Source organism: Dasypus novemcinctus, chromosome 18, assembly GCF_030445035.2.
Source record: "Dasypus novemcinctus isolate mDasNov1 chromosome 18, mDasNov1.1.hap2, whole genome shotgun sequence".
Lineage (NCBI taxonomy): Eukaryota > Metazoa > Chordata > Mammalia > Cingulata > Dasypodidae > Dasypus > Dasypus novemcinctus.
This window is the reverse complement of record NC_080690.1, coordinates 37920043-37938184: the sequence shown is the minus strand read 5'-3', so window position 1 is coordinate 37938184 and position 18142 is coordinate 37920043. Positions and strand designations below refer to the sequence as shown.

The window sequence follows — 18142 nt, the reverse complement described above, 5'->3', positions numbered from 1 at the left end:
AGCCTGACAGCTAGACCATACAGGGAGCCTTGTTGACAATGATGGCAACAAACTAGTGTGGCAGTGGCTAGGGAGGAGCAGATAGATTCAATATATATCCATCCATAGGATAAAGGGAGAGCTTGTTGGGAGGGATAGGTAAATGAAAAGGCAACATCTAGTTTTTTTTTGGTTTTATCAACTGAAACATTCCTTTCCTGTAAATAATATTTGGGATTATTGATGAATGTTGATGGTCCATGTGGTATAGAGTCTGCACTTATTTCCCTGGGGCACTGTTTCCAGGATGTCTGAGGGAAAGAAAGGCAACAAAAAGATAGCTTCTTCATCCTTCCTCTTCCCCACCCCCAACTTTGGTCCATCTCTCAATTGCTGCTAGATGAGGCCTTGGTATCAAGGTGAGAGCCCTGAAGTGGGGTTATGGCCCCAAACCTGCTACTTCCTAACAAGGTGGGCAGATTGCTCAGCCTCTCTGTACCTCAGTTTCTTCAGATGTCAAATGGGATAGGAAGATATTTGAGTATCTATCGCACAATAGGGACTGTAAATCCTTCATCTCTTTAATCCTCACTGTAACACCATTGCATGAATGAGAAAGTTAAGGCTTAAAGGTGCTAAAAGTAACTTTTGTAAGGTCACAATACTAGGATTCTACAAGATTCTACAGAAAATTCAGGAATATTGTGAGCACTGAATAAAAGAATGTATGCTAAAGTATTCAAGAAGCTGAAGTGTTCTTTGCAAATGTGAGGCATAGTTACAATTACAAAAAGAAAGGAAGAGGAGGTGGGAGGAAAACTCATTTTAAAGCTTGGCCTGATCAATATGGTGGAGTGAGATGCTCCAGAAAATAACTAAATATTGTGGTAATAGGGCAAATGCCAAATCAAGAAAAAGGTGACTTAAAATCAGTGGGAGGGAGCGGATGTGGCTCAAGTGGTTAAGTTCCTGCCTCCCACATGGGATGTCCCAGGTTCACTTCCCGGTGCCTCCTGAAAAAAACAAAAATGAACAACAAGCAAAACAAATGAAAAAAAAAACAACTCAGGGAAGGTAACGTGGCTTAGTAGTTGAGTCCACCTTCCCACAATCAAGGTCCCGTGTTCAATCCCTGCCACCCAGTACCTAAAAAAATGAAAAAGGCAGTGGGATCTCATGGTACCCTGGCTGGTCCCTTTCTACTCCCCACCTTCTCAGTGTGGAGCCAACCTGCACTCCCAGTGCAGATCCCTGGCCCCAGTTCCAGAGCGAGCACATAATAGGAACATATACATCTGGCTCAATCTGCCTGGTAGTGGCTGAAGGGACTTGCCATTCCAGAGCTTTCCCTGCATGCAGAAGGAAGCTCCCAGAGCTCTCCTACAGAATGCTGTGGAGAGCAGTCAAGTCATGCTACCTGGGGTGAGGGATTGCTGACAGTAGGACATACAGTGTCATGCCCAGGACCATGAGGAAACTGTTTACTAGGAAAGAGGAGATACTTATAACCATATAAATGGAGGAATTCCTAGGGCCATGCACACATGCCCATGATGAGATGCATGTACAGAAGGATCAGGAGGCCCCAACACCTTGATCTAAAGCTCTTCTCTAAATTCATATGAATAAGTTCTCAAAGACAGAAAAGGTGTTTTCTTCTTTTCCTCCTTCTTTTTCAATTGTCATTGTTGTTATTAGCTCCAGGCATTCAAGGAAAGCTCTTTCATAACATGAGCTAAATTCAAGTTTTTATGAACAGACACCTCAGAGTCTAAATTCCATCAATAACACACTAAAATATCAAAATGTCCAGGTTTCAACTGAAGATTACAAAACATAAAAGAAACAAGAAATTATGGCCAGATAAAGGAGAATAGTAAAGCATTAGAAACCACCAGTGAGGAGGATCAAACCTGGGACATTTCAGAAAAACACCTTCTTTAAAAAATGGTCCTAAATATGCTCAAATACTGAAAGGAAAACATGGACAAAGAATCAGGAAAACTACAGATGAACACAAAGAGAATATCAATAGAGAGGTGAAAATTATGAAACTGAGCCAAACAGAGCTGAAGACCACAGGAACAGAAATTTAAAATTCCCTAAGGGGGTTAAGCAGCAGTTTGCAATTGGCAGAAGAAAGAATCAGTGAACTTGAAGATAAAACTATTGAACTCATCCAGTCTGAGGATTAGAAAGAGGAAAGAATGAAAAAAGGTGACAAGAGCCTGAGGAACCTATGGGACACCATCAAACACAGCAGTATATGCATTTTGGGAACCCCTGAAGGAAAAAGAAAAAGAGGAAGGGACAGAGAAAATACACAAAGAAATAATGGTTGAGGTGGCAGACTTGGCCCGGTGGTTAGGGCATCCGTCTACCATATGGGAGGTCCACAGTTCAAATTCCAGGCCTCCTTGACCTGTGTGGAGCTGGGCCATGCCCAGTGCTGATGCGCCAAGGAGTGCTGTGCCACGCAGGGGTGTCCCCCGTGTAGGGGAACCCCATGGGCAAGGAGTGCCCCCCATAAGGAGAGCTGCCCAGTGCAAAAGAAAGTGCAGTCTGCCCAAGAATGGAGCCGCACACATGGGGAGCTGACACAACAAGATGACACAACAAAAAGAAACACAGATTCCCGTGCCACTGACAACAACAGAAGCAGACAAAGAAGATGCAGCAAATAGACACAGAGAACAGACAACCAGGGTGGGGGGTCGGAAAATGAAGATAAATAAATAAATCTTAAAAAAACAATAATAATGGTTGAAAACTTCCCAAATGTAACAAAAGATGTGAATATACACATCCAAGATGCTCAATGAACACAAAAGAGTATAAACCCAAAGAGACCCACACAGTGCCATATTACAATCAAACTGTCAAACGCCAAAGATAGAGAATTCTGAAAACTTCAAAAGATAAACAACATGTCATATACAAGGAAGACTCAATAAGATTAAATGCCGATTTCTCATTGGAAACCATGGAGGCAAGAAGATGGTAGGAAGACATATTTAAAGTGTTGAAAGCAAAAAAAAAAAAAAAAATGCTAGCCAAGAATTCTGCATCCAGCAACAGTCTTTCTAAAATGAGGGAGGAATTAAGACATTCACAGATAAACAAAACTGAGGGATTTTGTCACCATCAGACTTGCCCTATAAGAAACACCAACAGATCCTTTTGTGTTTCATAAGTATGATGAATGGTATTCACACATGTGTGTGAGATGTGCCTCCCTCAAATCTTGTTACAACGTCAGCACATTGCCTGACTGACATGAAAAAAATAAAATAAATTTTTTAAAAAAAGGTAAAACTAGCAGGAGTTCTGCAGGTTGAAAGGAAAGGATGCTAGAAATTGACTGACATCACATGAACAAATAAAGATCTCCAGTAAAGATACTAACATGGGTAAATATAAATACCAGTACTATTGTATTTTTATTTGTAATTCCACATTTTACTTCCTATAGGATCTAAAAAGCAAATGCATAAAATGGAATAATGAATCAATTAATTTAGGCTCATAACATATAAACTGTAATTTGTTACAAGAACTATATAAAAAGTGGGGGGTGGAGAAGTATAGGAACATAGTTTATGTATGCTATTGAAGTTAAGTTAATATCAAAGCATATGAGATTCTTACAGATTTAGGATGTTATATTTAAGCCCCACTGTAACTATGAAGAAAATATCAGGAAACATGCAGACTTATACACACAGAAAGTAGAGGAGAGATTCCCAGGGATGAGAACAGAGGCAATGGGGAATTGATGCAAAATGAATATAGGATTTATTTTTGTGGTGAAGGGAAAGTTCTTTTAACAGATGGTGGTGAGGGTACTTCAACTTGTGAATGTGATTAATCCCACTGAATGGCATGTTTGGGAGGGGTTGGGATGGAAAGATTTATGTTATATATATGTTCCCAGATATTTTTTTTAAAAAAAGAAAGGAACTAAAGACAGTGACAAGTAAATGTAATATATGATAGTGAATGGGCTCTAAAAATGGAGGGAAAAAGGCTCAAAAGGACACTATTGGAGCATAAGAAAAAAATTGGATATAAACTATATGCTTTATATCAACATTGAATTTCATGAACTTGATAACTGTTTTAAGGTGATTGCATGAGTGGATATCCTTGTTCATAGGAAATGTGCATGGAAGTATTATATATTTAATGAGGATTATGTGTATAATCTGCTCTAAATGTTTAGAAGATGGATGGATGGATGGATGAATGGATGGATGGATGGATGGATGGATGGATGGATGGATGGATGGATGGATGGATGGATGGATGGATGGATGGGACAGATGGATGGACAGACAGATGATAGTAGGATGGATGATATGACAAAGGACAAAATGTTGGAATTGATGGATCTGCATATCAGTTATTGGTGTACGTTGGAGTTCTCTGTACAGGATTTGTATTGGGATTGTCTTGTAAGTTTCAAATTACTTAAAAATAAAAAGTTGTTTTAATGTTAAAAAAAACTCATTTCAAGTTGGTCCACCACCTACTTTCTGCCAAATGACCTATTTTTAATTTAATGAATGCCTTTGCTTATATAATTCCTCTTGCAGAAAAACATTCACATCTTATTTTACCAGATAGTCTTTTAGTTTTCAAAAATACTTACTCAGAAATTACTTCCTCTCAAACCTTTCTTACCTTTGTCCTGCAAACAAGATTGATTACCACTTCTTCTGGATTCTAATGGTACCTAACATATACAGAATGTATATACAGTATTAGTTATTGCCACAAATGACAGTAATTTTTTTCTTGCTCACAAATCTGGGGGTTGGCAAGGGATTGCCTAATCTAGGCTGGGCTCAGCTCCAAACTGCACGTTGGGTCCAGATCTGCTCCATGCATCTCTAATCCTCCTTGGACTAGCAAGCTAACCTGGGTGCATGCTTCCCTGATTATAGTAGAGGTGTAAAAGGGGCAAGCTAAAACATGCAAAAGTTCTTAAGACCTAGGCTCCCAGCCAGCACACTTTCACTTCTACACACATTTCCACAGTCACATCCAAGGCCAATATCATGGAGCTGGGACGTTTGCTGTAACTCTAGTGGGCAAAGCTGAAGAGTTAAATGACAAAGGATGTGGAATCAAGGGTGGGCGACAATTTGAGACAATAATTCAATCTGTCACATGAACCTATTAAAATGCTTGTATATCCATTCACCCAACAACTTCATATGGAACACCTACCTACATGCAAGGCACTTTTCTAGACCCTAAGGACACAGAAGTGAACAAAAACAGACAAGATGCTATGCTCATGGAACTAGCCTGCTAATGAGAGTGTACCAATAACAGGCAAGCAAGACAATTTCAAACAGTGATCAGCACTGTAAAGGCAGTAAAACCTAGACAGATGACAGAGTAACCAGAGCAGCAGTGGGAGGAAGGAAAACATGGATACCATACAGGGGGTGCCTGGGAACAGCCTTTCTAAAGAAGTGACATTTGAAATGAGATATGAATAATGAAACAGAGGGGGTCCTGTGAAGATATGAGAAAGAGTATTCCAGGCATAGAGAATGGCAACGGCATCTGAGGAATGCAAAGAAGCCAGAAGTTATGCTGTATGATGAGTATGAGAATCAGCTGGATGGCTTAGTAAAGCACAGATTGCGTGGCCCCACCATCAGAGTATTTTATACAATAGACCTGGTGTGGGCCTGAGAATTTGTATCTCTAACAACTGTCCAGGTGGTGCTGATGGTCCGGGAAGCACACTTTTGAAACAGGTGTACTGGTATGATCAACCTAGCCTAAGATAAGGCCTTTTAGGCCATGATAAAGAGTTTTAATTTTATAGTGCAATAGGGAGCCACCAGAGAACATTAAGCAGAGGACTGATGTGATCTGATTTAGGCTTATTAGAGAAAGGGTTATAAGGGAACAAAAGTGGAAGCAGGACTTAATATACTGATCACATCAAACCATGAGTTCTCCAAGGCTCCTCCTTGGGGTTATTGGGCAATCAACAGGGAGGAGAATGGGTAAACAGTAGGCTCAGCAAGGTGTGCGAGATCAATTTTGAGCTCAATTTGAGGTCCCTTTGTGACATTCAAAACAACCGCATTGCCCAATCCCAGGGGCTCTGGGTTGGGCACATTCCATGTGGATGGCAGCCCTGTAGTACAGCAGCATAATATGACCATGTGAACAGTGCCTCCTGGAGTTGTGCACCATGCCAGTCCTGGAAACACCCTCCCTCCTCTGTTTTTATGTTCTTTTAAGAATTGGCAGACAACAAATAAAAAAGATACTTTCAAATACCATTCAGTCCTATAAAGAAAATAAAACTCTTGAGTTCTGCAGATCTGGACCAGTCATGATGATTCACTATTCCCCAAAATACATGGCTGGGGCATCCTGGTGCTGCATTCCCAGAACCTCCTTGGTTCTCAAAGAAGGCACATGGAAAGTGGTAACTCACGGGTAATAATATAGCTAGCAATCATTGGCACCTAAGATGTGCCAAGCACAATGATAAGCTCTTTTCGTGTACTAGGTCAAACAACATTCTTACGAGACATGTATAATGATTATCCTCATTTTACAAATGGGAACACTGAGGCACAGAGAGGTTCATTAATTCACCATAAGTCACACAGCTAGGAAGGGGCAAAGTGGGACTGAAGCTCAGGGAGGCTAATTACAGAGTTGGCTCTTGTTCCCACTCTGCTATACTGACTCCACATTACTAGCTGGCAATGCTTCTCTAAAAGAGTCCAAATCACCCTTATCCCCTGCCCAGGCACCAGTGTTACCAAAAAGAAAAATCCAACTCTGCCAAAGCCTATGTTCTTTGCCAATAAGTAGCTAGAACTGTTGGAATGTCTGTAACATTAAGAAAACCCCATGACTGAATCTATGTGCCAGGCCTTCTACACAGAGAAAATATGGACATTTTCTTTTAATAATGCTACAGAGAAATAATGAAATGGTAGCATTACAAAAACATAATTAGGCCTTCAAAAAAAATCTCCACTGGAGTCCTATAAAAAGACCACAGGTGTTCGTCATTATTTTTTATTTAGCAGACAGTTTTAGCCATTGTTTGTTTTTTCCCCCATTTATTAAGTTCTGGTGTTTTAAGATGATTTGTGTTTAATAATAACAATAATTTTCTGTTTGCCTGTCAGTTTGAGCCGCTTTAATTACAGATATTCATTTTCACAAGTTAACTTGGTAAACACGCTCATTTGTTACGTTCCCTGTTCATTAAATCAGTTAGCACAGCTAGTAACTATGTTAAGTATTTTGCTGTCGTGTTGCAGCCATATATCTTCATTGGTTTCCAATACTACTTCTCACAGAGACAGGCACAGCACTTCCTGAGAGGCCCTTCCCATTGGATAGAGACACCACATCTTCCACCATGGCAAGGCCAGGGCAACAGGCCCAGTGGAGGCATTCCCTTGAGGCTCTGGATATCACGATCAAAATCACTAATTCAGACTAAAGTTAGTGCAGTACTTGGTAACTACAGGTAAGATATGGGGTAAGCCCTGTTGAGGGAAGATTTAAGTCAGCATCTCTGGGGAGTATATCTGACCACAGCCCTTTCCTTGGACACCCCAGACCCTACAAAAGGAACTGGCCTGGGGGACCATGATTGTATAGATGACCCTGACCTCTGGCAGCAGCTATTTATCTTGGGGTAGACTTCATGATCAAATGTCTGGCTCAAGATGTTGAGTGAGCAATGTCAAGTAGGTGTAATTTAGATAGAATCAGGGCTGCGTTTGTGAGCCATATCCCCAACACAAGCTGATGTTATGGGAAGGTGTGAAGAGACACTCCTTACCAATGAGAGAGCACCCTACCAGAAGGTAAAGAGCCGATGGAAGTAGATCATCTGGAGACATAGTGGTTCCCAAGAAGTCCAGCTTCTTGGTTTTTTGAGACTCTCCTGCCTCTTTACAATAAATAGGTAATTTAGTGAGTCTGTTACTTGGAACTAAATACTCCCTGATCAATAAATTTTAATCATGGTGACTAGGAAGATGGTGATTCCACTAAAAGTGTTATAACTGGTAAATCCAATTTTTCTAGGGAGGATCCCTTGATAACAGGACATAGGTCATAAATCACCTACTGATCAGGTGTTCCATTCAGCATTTTGAGGAAGAGAAAACATCATGGGTGGTGAGTACACCTATTGCTGGTATGCCAAATTAGTTCTAGGTGAAATTAGAGATTATAAATTTCCTGTAACTAAGTCACAAGGGCCAACAAGAACCAGTTCATCTAGAATGTGGGAAGAGGATTTGCCTCAACAGATGGAGTGTCCACCTACCACATAGGAGGTCCAGGGTTCAAACCCAGGGCCTCCTGACCCATGTGATGAGCTGGCCCATGCGCAGTGCTGATGCGTGTGACGAGTGCCATGCCATGCAGGGGTGTCCCCCATGTAGGGGAGCCCCACACACAAGGAGTGCACCCCATAAGGAGAGCCACCCAGCATGAAAAAAGCACAGCCTGCCCAGGAGTGTCATGCACACACAGAGAGCTGAAGCAGCAAGATGACAACAACAACAACAAAAAAGAGACACAGATTGCTGGTACCGCTGACAAGACTATAAGTGGACACAGAAGAACACACAGCAAATGGACACAGAGAGCAGACAAGTGGGCGGGGGGAGGAGTGGAAAGAGAGAGAAATGAAAAAAAAGATAAAATCTTAAAAAAAAAAATTCATCTGGGATGTGAATCAGGATTAAGAAACTTGTGTCAAGGTGCTCAAGAGTGGATATCCAAAATGGAAAAAAAGTTCAATGAGTTGACTGTGATGGATTCTTTTCAATTACTCTGCCTTGTTTCTTTTGTGACCTTGCTAAGCTTTCCTAAAAGAGTACAATCCCTTGGTTGCAGCTGGACAAGCACTGATGAGAAACCAAGATTTGATGTAAGTATGGGGCAATTAGGTAATATGATATTTAGTCATGGAGAGTTTAAGGTGGGTCATCTAATCTAGGTGGAAGAGTCAGATGTTAGCGAGAACATTAAATCACCACAGGGCAAAACCTAACACATTTAATAAATCTAAATCAATCTGGTAAGGATTCTTTAAAAGACCCCAAACTGCTATTTCCATGATACATGGCAGCCTCTATATTTCCTTCTCTTGTCTGCAAATTCAATCCCTCCTTCCTTGGTTCTCCCATCTGCTGGCCTTTGCACATCTTTGACTTCTCCTATGGGTCTCAGTCATTCCTGGTTTCTTCTTTCAGCCCACTTAAATCCCTAGACTAATGCTGGTAAGCATGCTGGAATTCTGGGGAGAACCCAAAGTTGCCTTGTCCACCCCCTAGAGGTAAGGATGGAACACCACCTAACCAAGGGTTCAGGGGGTAAGGGTAGGACAGAGGGAATTTTTGCAGCATGACTCCCAAAGGAGGTGGATGCTGATAGGACCTAGAGTTTATATGAAGGGTTCTATGGTCTTAGAAAAGAAGGAAACTTGAAAGGAAGAGAGAAATATTGAAGAAGAGCAGAAGGGTGAGAGGGGATGTCCCTTTGGACACCTTCACTTCTCTGTAAAGTAGAAGTGTGCTCAGAGTATGGTGCTCAGAGGTAGAATTACAGGGATGAACAGAGTGGGAAACATTTGGAGAAGGCAATGTCCACACACTTACGAGACGTGCTTTAATGAGTAAAGAGTGATTTATGTGCTGGAGCTCTGTAAGCTTTGCTGCACCTGTATCCATTTTTCCTCCTATACTATATTACATCACCTGATATTGATTTGGACCCCCCCCCCCAATGGAGTTGGAATTGGAACTGTTAATCAAAGGAGCAGGCATTGGACCCAAACTAGACCAATCAGGGCTCTCTCTGTGGAATTTGAATCTTGGCTGCAGTAACACAAAGCCTGGAAACTGTTGGTGCTGATGTCCTTGTGATCACTGATGACCAAAAGGTTTGCTCTTTAGTTCCTGTCAGAGCCAAGGAGCACCAGTCTCTTCAGAGTTCTGGTTCTTCAACTTTTTCTTTCATTTGTGAACCATCCCATGTCCTAAGAAGTTCATTTTTTGCTTAAATTGTTCAGAGCCAGTTTCTGTTACTTATAACTTTAAAATACCAAGTAAGGCATGACTGGGATTACCTGTTTTAAATAAAAAGTAAGACGTGGTGAAAGGAATAAGAATCCTAAGGCTGGGTTTCACTTCCAGCATTGCCACTGCCCGTAAGAGACAGGGCAAAAGTGAGCAAGTCCCTCAAACTTGTTTCACTTCATATCTAACAACGAAATAACAGGATGAACTAGAAACAGCTAAGATACTCTCTTGCTCTCTCAGAAATAGTTACTCCCACATCTCAGGTACTTTCAGGTTTCTAAGTGTCCACTCCCTGATAGCCACTTTCCCTAGGCTCAGTCATTGAGTTGAAAGGACTTTAAGCAAAGGGCAGGAAAGGAACATAGCATATATCATTGTAATAGCCTTCACAAAAAGAATTCCAAAGACCATGTGCTGAGTCAAGTTTGTTAATCAATATAAACTTAATCTCATTTCATTATTTTTTTCATTCTTTCATTTAGCATCTGCGGAGTGCTGCTTACAAAGATTTTTTACCTCTTTCAGGGGCAAAAAACAGAAGTCAGGACATGGTTTCTTCAGTCAAGAAGCTTAAAATTTAGTTGAGGAGATACATGAAATCCCTAAAGAACATTTCCAGGAACGATGGAATCACATACTCAGCACCTAGCAGGTGCCAAGTATACATAGTAAGTACTCAATATTTTTTTTTCATTGAATGAGTGGCAATATGTGAGCAAGTACTGTTTTATAGACTATAAACCTTAGGAATTCAAAGTGATGAAAAGAAGAGGAATATTTATTTTGCAGCTTCTATGAACTTATATCACATAGAAGTTTGACATAGCCTTCAATTCTGAAAACATTGCCCAAAACAGATCAGTGGTGGGGCAGTTATTTGCTCTTTGAAATAAAGAGGGAAGCAGATGTGGCTCAAGCTATTGGACTTCTGCCTACCACATGGGAGATCCTGTGTTCAGTTCCCGGTGCCTCCTAGAGAAAGCAAGCTGGCGTGGAGGGCAGGTGTGGTGAGCTGAAGCAACATGATCATGCAACAAAAGAGACACAAAGAGGAAAGACAATAAGAGACACAACAAACCAGGGAGCTGAGGTGACTCAGGTGATTGAGCACATGTCTTCCACATGGGAGGTCCTAGGTTCAGTTCCCGTCTGCCTTCTAAAGAGAAGACTAGCAAGCACAGAACAAACAGCAAATGGACACAGAGAGCAGACAGCGACCACAAACAACGAGGGGGAAGAAGGGAATAAATAAATATATCTTTAAGAGAAAAGAAAAGAAATTCCTACCTTAAGAAAACTTCTTTGGTCTAACATGTCTAAAACAGATTTTCTTTGTGTGGAATTTTAAGAACATTTCTATAGTAAATGAGGATAAACCTGAACTTGATACACCAAAACGTAACTCCATCCAAAAACATTGGCCTGTCCCTTAGATGCCAGTGTAATAGAATTTGACATGCAGCGGTGTTAAGCAAATGGAGCTGTTAAGGCCACCAGCCCCTCTCCAAGCCTGTCAACACTCAGAGATCTGAGTAACACAAGGGATTCTTGTTTCAAGAGGCAAAGGTCACACTGAAGATTGCAATCCATTAGGGAGTAACGAGAGCCTTCTGGCATGGCCAAGTGGACCAGACCCAGGAAAACCTGAACAGTGCATGCAATAAAATTAAAATGCTATGGGGGTGAGCTGCTGTGGCAGCAAGCGTAACCTTCTTGGTGTCTTTAGCAGTGTTAATGGATATACTTATGGCACAGATGGTGGCTTTCAGATAAGTCATTTTTTTCTCTAACAAATTCATGACTAAACTAAAAAGACCACTATCAACTTCATTATGCTTTCCAATTGACTTGCTTTAAGGGTTATTCTTTTATTATAGCTCTTAAGCTCCCATTTCTTTTTTAAAGTACTTCTTTTAATACCAATTTTCACAGCACTAAGAAATTTAACACTCTTCAGTGGTTATATTAATGGCATGGAGCTATTGCAGGCTGAAGAGTAACAAGAAAGACACTGAAACCTGGCTGGTCATCTGCTATGCCCTCTGTCACAAGTTAGGGCCCCAAGATCCCAGGAGGGGGAATGAGATTGCCATTGGGGAGAGTGGGGATCAGAGAAAGCAGTTGCCATCTTTCCTAGGGAAAACATTCTTCCTCCCTGCCATATGATAGTTACAACATGGTGCATATTCCCTATTACTCTTTCAAACATAACTCTACCTCAAGCCCCTCCTATCCAAGTGTGCCTAGTTAGTTTTTTCAAATGGCCAGCAAATCTCATTCAGGGCTGGTGGCACAAACAAATCCATAAGCATTTGCAAACATCATCTTGAGTAACTCCAGACACAAAGATAAAGCAGCATTTGTATACCATGGGATAAGCTGAAGTTTAGCGTGGTGAGCCTACCAAACGAGCAGATTTTTTTGGAGTGAGATTGACCTGGACAGAGACCATATTTCATAGGAATGAAGATACTTATTGTCATGTTGTTTACAATATTGAAAAATGGGAATGACTTTCCCAGCAATAGGGAAATAGGTATACCTGCTCAGTTGTTAAAAAGATTAGGAAAGGCGGCAAACTTGGCCCAGTGGTTAGGGCATCCGCCTACCACATAGGTCTGTGGTTCAAACCCCGGGCCTCCTTGACCCGCGTGGAGCTGGCCCGTGCGCACTGCTGATGCGCACAAGGAGTGCCCTGCCACGCAGGGGTGTCCCCGCATAGGGGAGCCCCATGCACAAGGAGTGCGCCCTGTAAGGAGAGCCCCCCCAGGAATGGTGCCACACACACAGAGAGCTGACACAACAAGATGACACAGGAAAAAGGAACACAGATTCCCAGGCCACTGACAACAACAGAAGTGGACAAAGAAGACGCAGCAAATAGACACAGAGAACAGACAACTGGGGTGGGAGGGAGAAGGGGAGAGAAATAAACAAATAAATAAATAAATCTTTTTTTAAAAAAAAGGATTAGGAAGAATACGCCCAAGTATGGAAAATCATTGAAATGATAGGGAAAAACCCAGGATATTAAATATCTGTAAACACAATACAGCAATATAAAACACCTGGCATATAGGTGTTTTAGTATCCTAGGCTGCTGAAGCAAATAACCATGAAATGGGTAGACTTAAACAATGGGGATTTATTAGGTTATGGTTTGAAGTTCAAGTCCAAATCAAAGCATCATGAAGGTGATGTTTTCTTCCAAAGACTGTGACATTCTGGTACTGGCTGCTGGTGATCTTTGTTTCCTCTGTCACATGGCAAGCACATTGCGGCATCTCCTGGTCTCCTCCTTCTCTTTAGGGTTCTGTTTCAGCTTCCTGCTGACCTTTGAACTGTAGGGAAGGTTACCCTGAGAAATCACATTTCACATCAAAGCTGGTCAGAGCCAGGGTCACATGCCAATGGTTCCACTTTACAGATGGAGAAACTGAGGCTCAGAAATCACTTACCTGAGACTTAGGAAGACACCCCTTCCTTCAGCATTTCTCATAATACTTCATTTGTAAGGGAACCAACAGGGTCTCCAAGGTCTTTTACTTCTGGTTATAGAGTGTTCTAGGATGATTTGTGCAGGTAATTACAGTTGTGAGCCCATTTGGCTGAGAAAATTCTGGAATATGCCTTGGTCATATTTCTCCATGTTGTGGCCTATGCTCAGTACGGATGTTCAGAGCATTTGGTGACACTTAAAGCAGCCTGCATTATCTGGAAAAAAACTTTGGGTGAAACAGTCTAAAAAACATTGTCTGCTTAAATTCATCTTATCCTGCAGGGAAAATAACACGTTGGAATATCTGAGGGAAATTAAGGTGATTTTCAGTGAAAGGCTGAAGTTTAGAAAGTTTTCTTCCCTCCTTTCCTCAGAGACATGTCTCCCCTTCGGAAATATCTTTATCAATCTGTCTTTAATTTTTATCTCATTCAAAGAAAGAACAGTGATCACTCACAAAGAGGTTTTAATGACAGTAAAAAACGGTTTCATGATTGATCATTTTGTAACACGCATTCCACCCAGAGCACCTACAGATCACCAGCATGGAACAGCCTCTCTCAGCACAGCACAAGCCAGGGGCAGGCCTCAAGGGCTTTGTGTATGGGGGGTATTCCTTAAACAGAAACACAGGAACAAAGGGCCACAATTAGAGGCACCTTTAGAAACTGGGAGAAATAAAGACTCAGAGTGAGAACTATCTGAACATTTTTAAATGCGCTTTAAACTTTTAAATTTTCCTATCATTTCTTAATCCTGATTTTTAATGAGGAACAGATAGGGAGATACAAAAAAAAAATCCTTTTTGAATGAACAATCAATTGAGTCCTTAAAACCAAGGACACTCGAAAGAAGAGTACATCTATCAGTAATCCAACCTTTTAGGTAACTCAATGTTGAACTGAGAGAAGAAAACTCTTCCTTGTTCCAGTGCGCAAAGCTCCTCAAGTTTTAATCAATGCATTATTGCTTTAATTTCAATTCTAATATCCCAGCACAGTTTCTTCTACAGCAAGGTCTGAGGTACATACACCCTTAGAGGGTTTTACTTTCTTTCCATGGCTGACTAGGTAGACCTGATATGCACACTTCAAACCTCCCAATACAATGTCCACAAAGGTACACAAAAGACTTAGGGTATCTGCAAACTGTAAATCAAAGACTAGAAGAATAAAAAGATGATAGGCTCAAGACAGGGGAATTGATTCTTGCTGTATCATTAAGTAAGATCTATTTAGAAACACACACATACTCAGTGACCCATACGAACACAGTGAGCTATGGAGAAAGTAAGAGAAATATAAGTTCCTCTATTGCCCAACTCCGTGTCCAAGAGTTGAACAGCAATTGCTCTGCCACCAGCAACCCCTACTCTAGAGCTTCAATATCACCTCCATCAGTCTCTCTCTTCATCCATTTGGAGATGTCAAAGCCCAACCATATAACATGGCAGAAAGTAGAAACGAGTTGCACAGGTGTTTTTGCAGCATGAGCGACATTGTTTTCACAGGAATAGCATCAGAAAGAAGGATGGAGGTCAAAAAGTGCCAGAGGCCATGGAGAGTGCTAGGGCGAGGATAGATTTCACTTCATACAGCACTCAAAGTACTGAAAGTGGTCTGTTACTCTTCAAAATTTTAAATCAGGCTGAAATACAATTTGTAAAGCAAAAATAATATATAACCCAGTGGGTGGTATGCAACTGACTTATTTTGGTTAAAATATTCATATAACACACATGCAAGTGTACACACACACACGCCTCTCTTCCAACCAAATCTTTCTTGCGTTGAAAGTGAGGATGCAAGTCTTAAATATGGAAGCATGAGATATGATGCTGGACTCCTGGGAAATACCAAAGCTCAAAGAAACAGCAAAAGCACCATAGTTGAGGGCTTAAAAATGGTTTGAAATATCCCTTTAATCTGAAGTAATAAAGATTAAATCTTGGATAATGTTGGGGGGGTAGGGGGAAGGCTCAGTACTTATCCTTAAATAATTGTTCGTAGCTTACTTTGGCTATGTTAACAAGAGTTTCCCAAAATTGACAAATTGGTCTTAAGGATTAGCTTCCCATTTGGCTCTATTTCCTCATCTTAAGAAAGGAATGTGATAATGACATTTCCTGAAAGACTACAATAAAAAGAAGACATTAAAACAGCTCAGATGGTCTGCTTGAAACATTCCCTAAGGCCAAAAAGTCATATGCACTTATTATACAGCTTAAATGGCAAATTTGAGAAGGGCTGGAGAAGGGTCCTGTTACTTCCACTAAATTAATATTTCCCTACAAGACCTCAAACTCTCAGCCTGGGAGGAAGAAGTCCTTCCTCAAATCTCATTTTGTAGGTAGACATCTAAAGACAGGCAAGCTAGTATACATTTTGAGTATTGTAGAGCTTCAAATGCCTGGTGTTTCTCTGTGCTTCTAAAATGTAAGGTATTAAAAAGTTCTTAGGAAAAGCATTGCCTGGGTGGAAGAGAACTGTTCAGGAAACCTAAGTCACTTTATTACTTTTTTAACCTAAGAACTATCTTGATAATACAAGTTCTACAACAGCCATTGCTACGAGTATTATACAGGAAGATGAATTTTCCTGAACTAAACCACTGCTAGGAATCTCAAGACATAAAGTAAGTGCTTCACTGAGATAGTTTCTCTTCCCAGAAGATTTTCTGCCAAGATTCATAGTCCTGATTCTGAAGGAATGCTTCATCAAATTACACTCAACCAAGATTTATGTAGTTCCCCGCTAGGAATTCAAGGTAATGAATTTCCAGGGACACAATGGGGAGATCCTGTTTCATAGGGTCTAAAGAGCAACTCAAAAGAAAACAATATAAGCACAATCTTTGAGATCTAAAAATCATGATAATAACAACTGTGGGTATTACGTGTCTGCTATGCGTGGCACTAGTGAGCTGCATCATCCAATGTTCTCTCTGTCCACAGCAGCATTTGACAGGTTTGATCATTTCCACCATGTTGAAAACCTTCTTTTGGCTTCAGTGACACCACATTCTGCTGATTTTTCTCCAAGCGCAATGACCACTCTTTCTCAATATTCTCTTTGAGGTCATCTCTACATGTTGGCATATGGCAGGTTTTAAACCTTATAGCTTTCTCTTCTCTGTCTATAAACCCTCCAAAGATATTTTAAATAGTCCTTTAAGTACTTTCTACAAACAGAGGACTCTTGACCTCTCACCTCAATTTCAGATGCTGGGTCCATTTGTCCATTTGGCCTTGTGGCAGGTGCTACCCTAATCCTCATCTTAACATTATTTCCAGGCCAGTCTGACCTCCAACTGCCAGTGCCCCATCTTTTTGCCTAAGGGCTTTCTCTGACTGTTAGAGGCTGTTCTGCCTGCACACATAGCTGGAAGTGCCAGGAAACTCATCTCACCCCAAGAGCAGCCTTCAACTGATGGGTGGAGGAAGTTGAGGGAGTTAAAAATCCAGCTTCCTATTACCATATGATCTGGCAATCTCACTTCTAGATATATACATAAAAGAATTGAAACAGGATCTTAAACAGATATTTGCACACTAATGTTCAGTGTGATCATTCACAATTGCCAAAAGATGGAAGTAGCCAAGTGTCTATCAAAAGGTGAATGGATAAACAAAATGTGGTATATACTTATGATAGAATATTACTCAGTCATAAAAAGGAATGATGTCCTTTGCCATCCCAGGATCCTCAGGATGGAGGAATAAAATATGGATTAGAGTGGACTTATGGATATTATACTATAGAATGATTGTAACTCTAGCAACGCAAAAAAACTCTATCATTGATATGGAGACCGAGGCTTGGGAGTTGCTGAGGGTAGGGAGAAGGAAGAAGAAGTGTGATATGGGGGCATTTTCGGGACTTGGAGTTGTCCTGAATGACACTGCAGGGACAGATGCAGGACATTATATATCCTGCCATAACCCAGTGGATGAACTGGGAGAGAGCGTAAACTACAATGTAAACTATAATCTATGCTGTGTAGCAGTGCTCCAAAATGTATTCATCAGATGCAATGAATGTGCCACACTGATGAAAGAGGTTGTTGATGTGGGGGGAGTGGGGGTATATGGGGAACTCTCATATTTTTAAATTTAACATTTTGTGTATCTTTTTTTTTGAAAAGGTAATTAATTTTTTTACAAGTATAACCCTAAAAAAAAAAAAAGAAGGAATGATGTCCTGTTATATGTGACAACTTGGATGAACCTCGAAGGCATGTTTTCGAGTGAAATAAGCCAGACAAAAAAGGACTGATATTGTATGATCTCACTGATATAAAATAATTAGAATAATTAAATTCATAGAGTCAGAAACTAGAAAACAGACTACCACAGGCTAGGGTAGGGGTAGGGAATGAGGAATTTATGTTTAATGGTATGGAGTTTGCTTGGGGTGATGGAAAAATGTTGATAATGGATGGCAATGATGATGGCACAATTATGAATGCATATTAGCACCACTGAATTCTATATCTAAATGTGGCTAAAAGGAGAAATTTTAGGCTGTATATTTGGTACTAGAATAAAAAATTTTTAAAACCAAAATCA

The 18142-nt window shown here is 40.7% G+C and overlaps 1 non-coding gene across 1 annotated transcript; it reads left to right on the top strand.

Annotated features, from left to right (window-relative positions):
• The first annotated feature begins 3153 nt into the window (after positions 1–3153).
• Positions 3154–3256, top strand: LOC111763329 (small nucleolar RNA U13). The gene has a single exon (XR_002796215.1). It is a non-coding gene; the product is annotated as a small nucleolar RNA U13 (small nucleolar RNA).
• The last annotated feature ends 14886 nt before the right edge of the window (positions 3257–18142 follow it).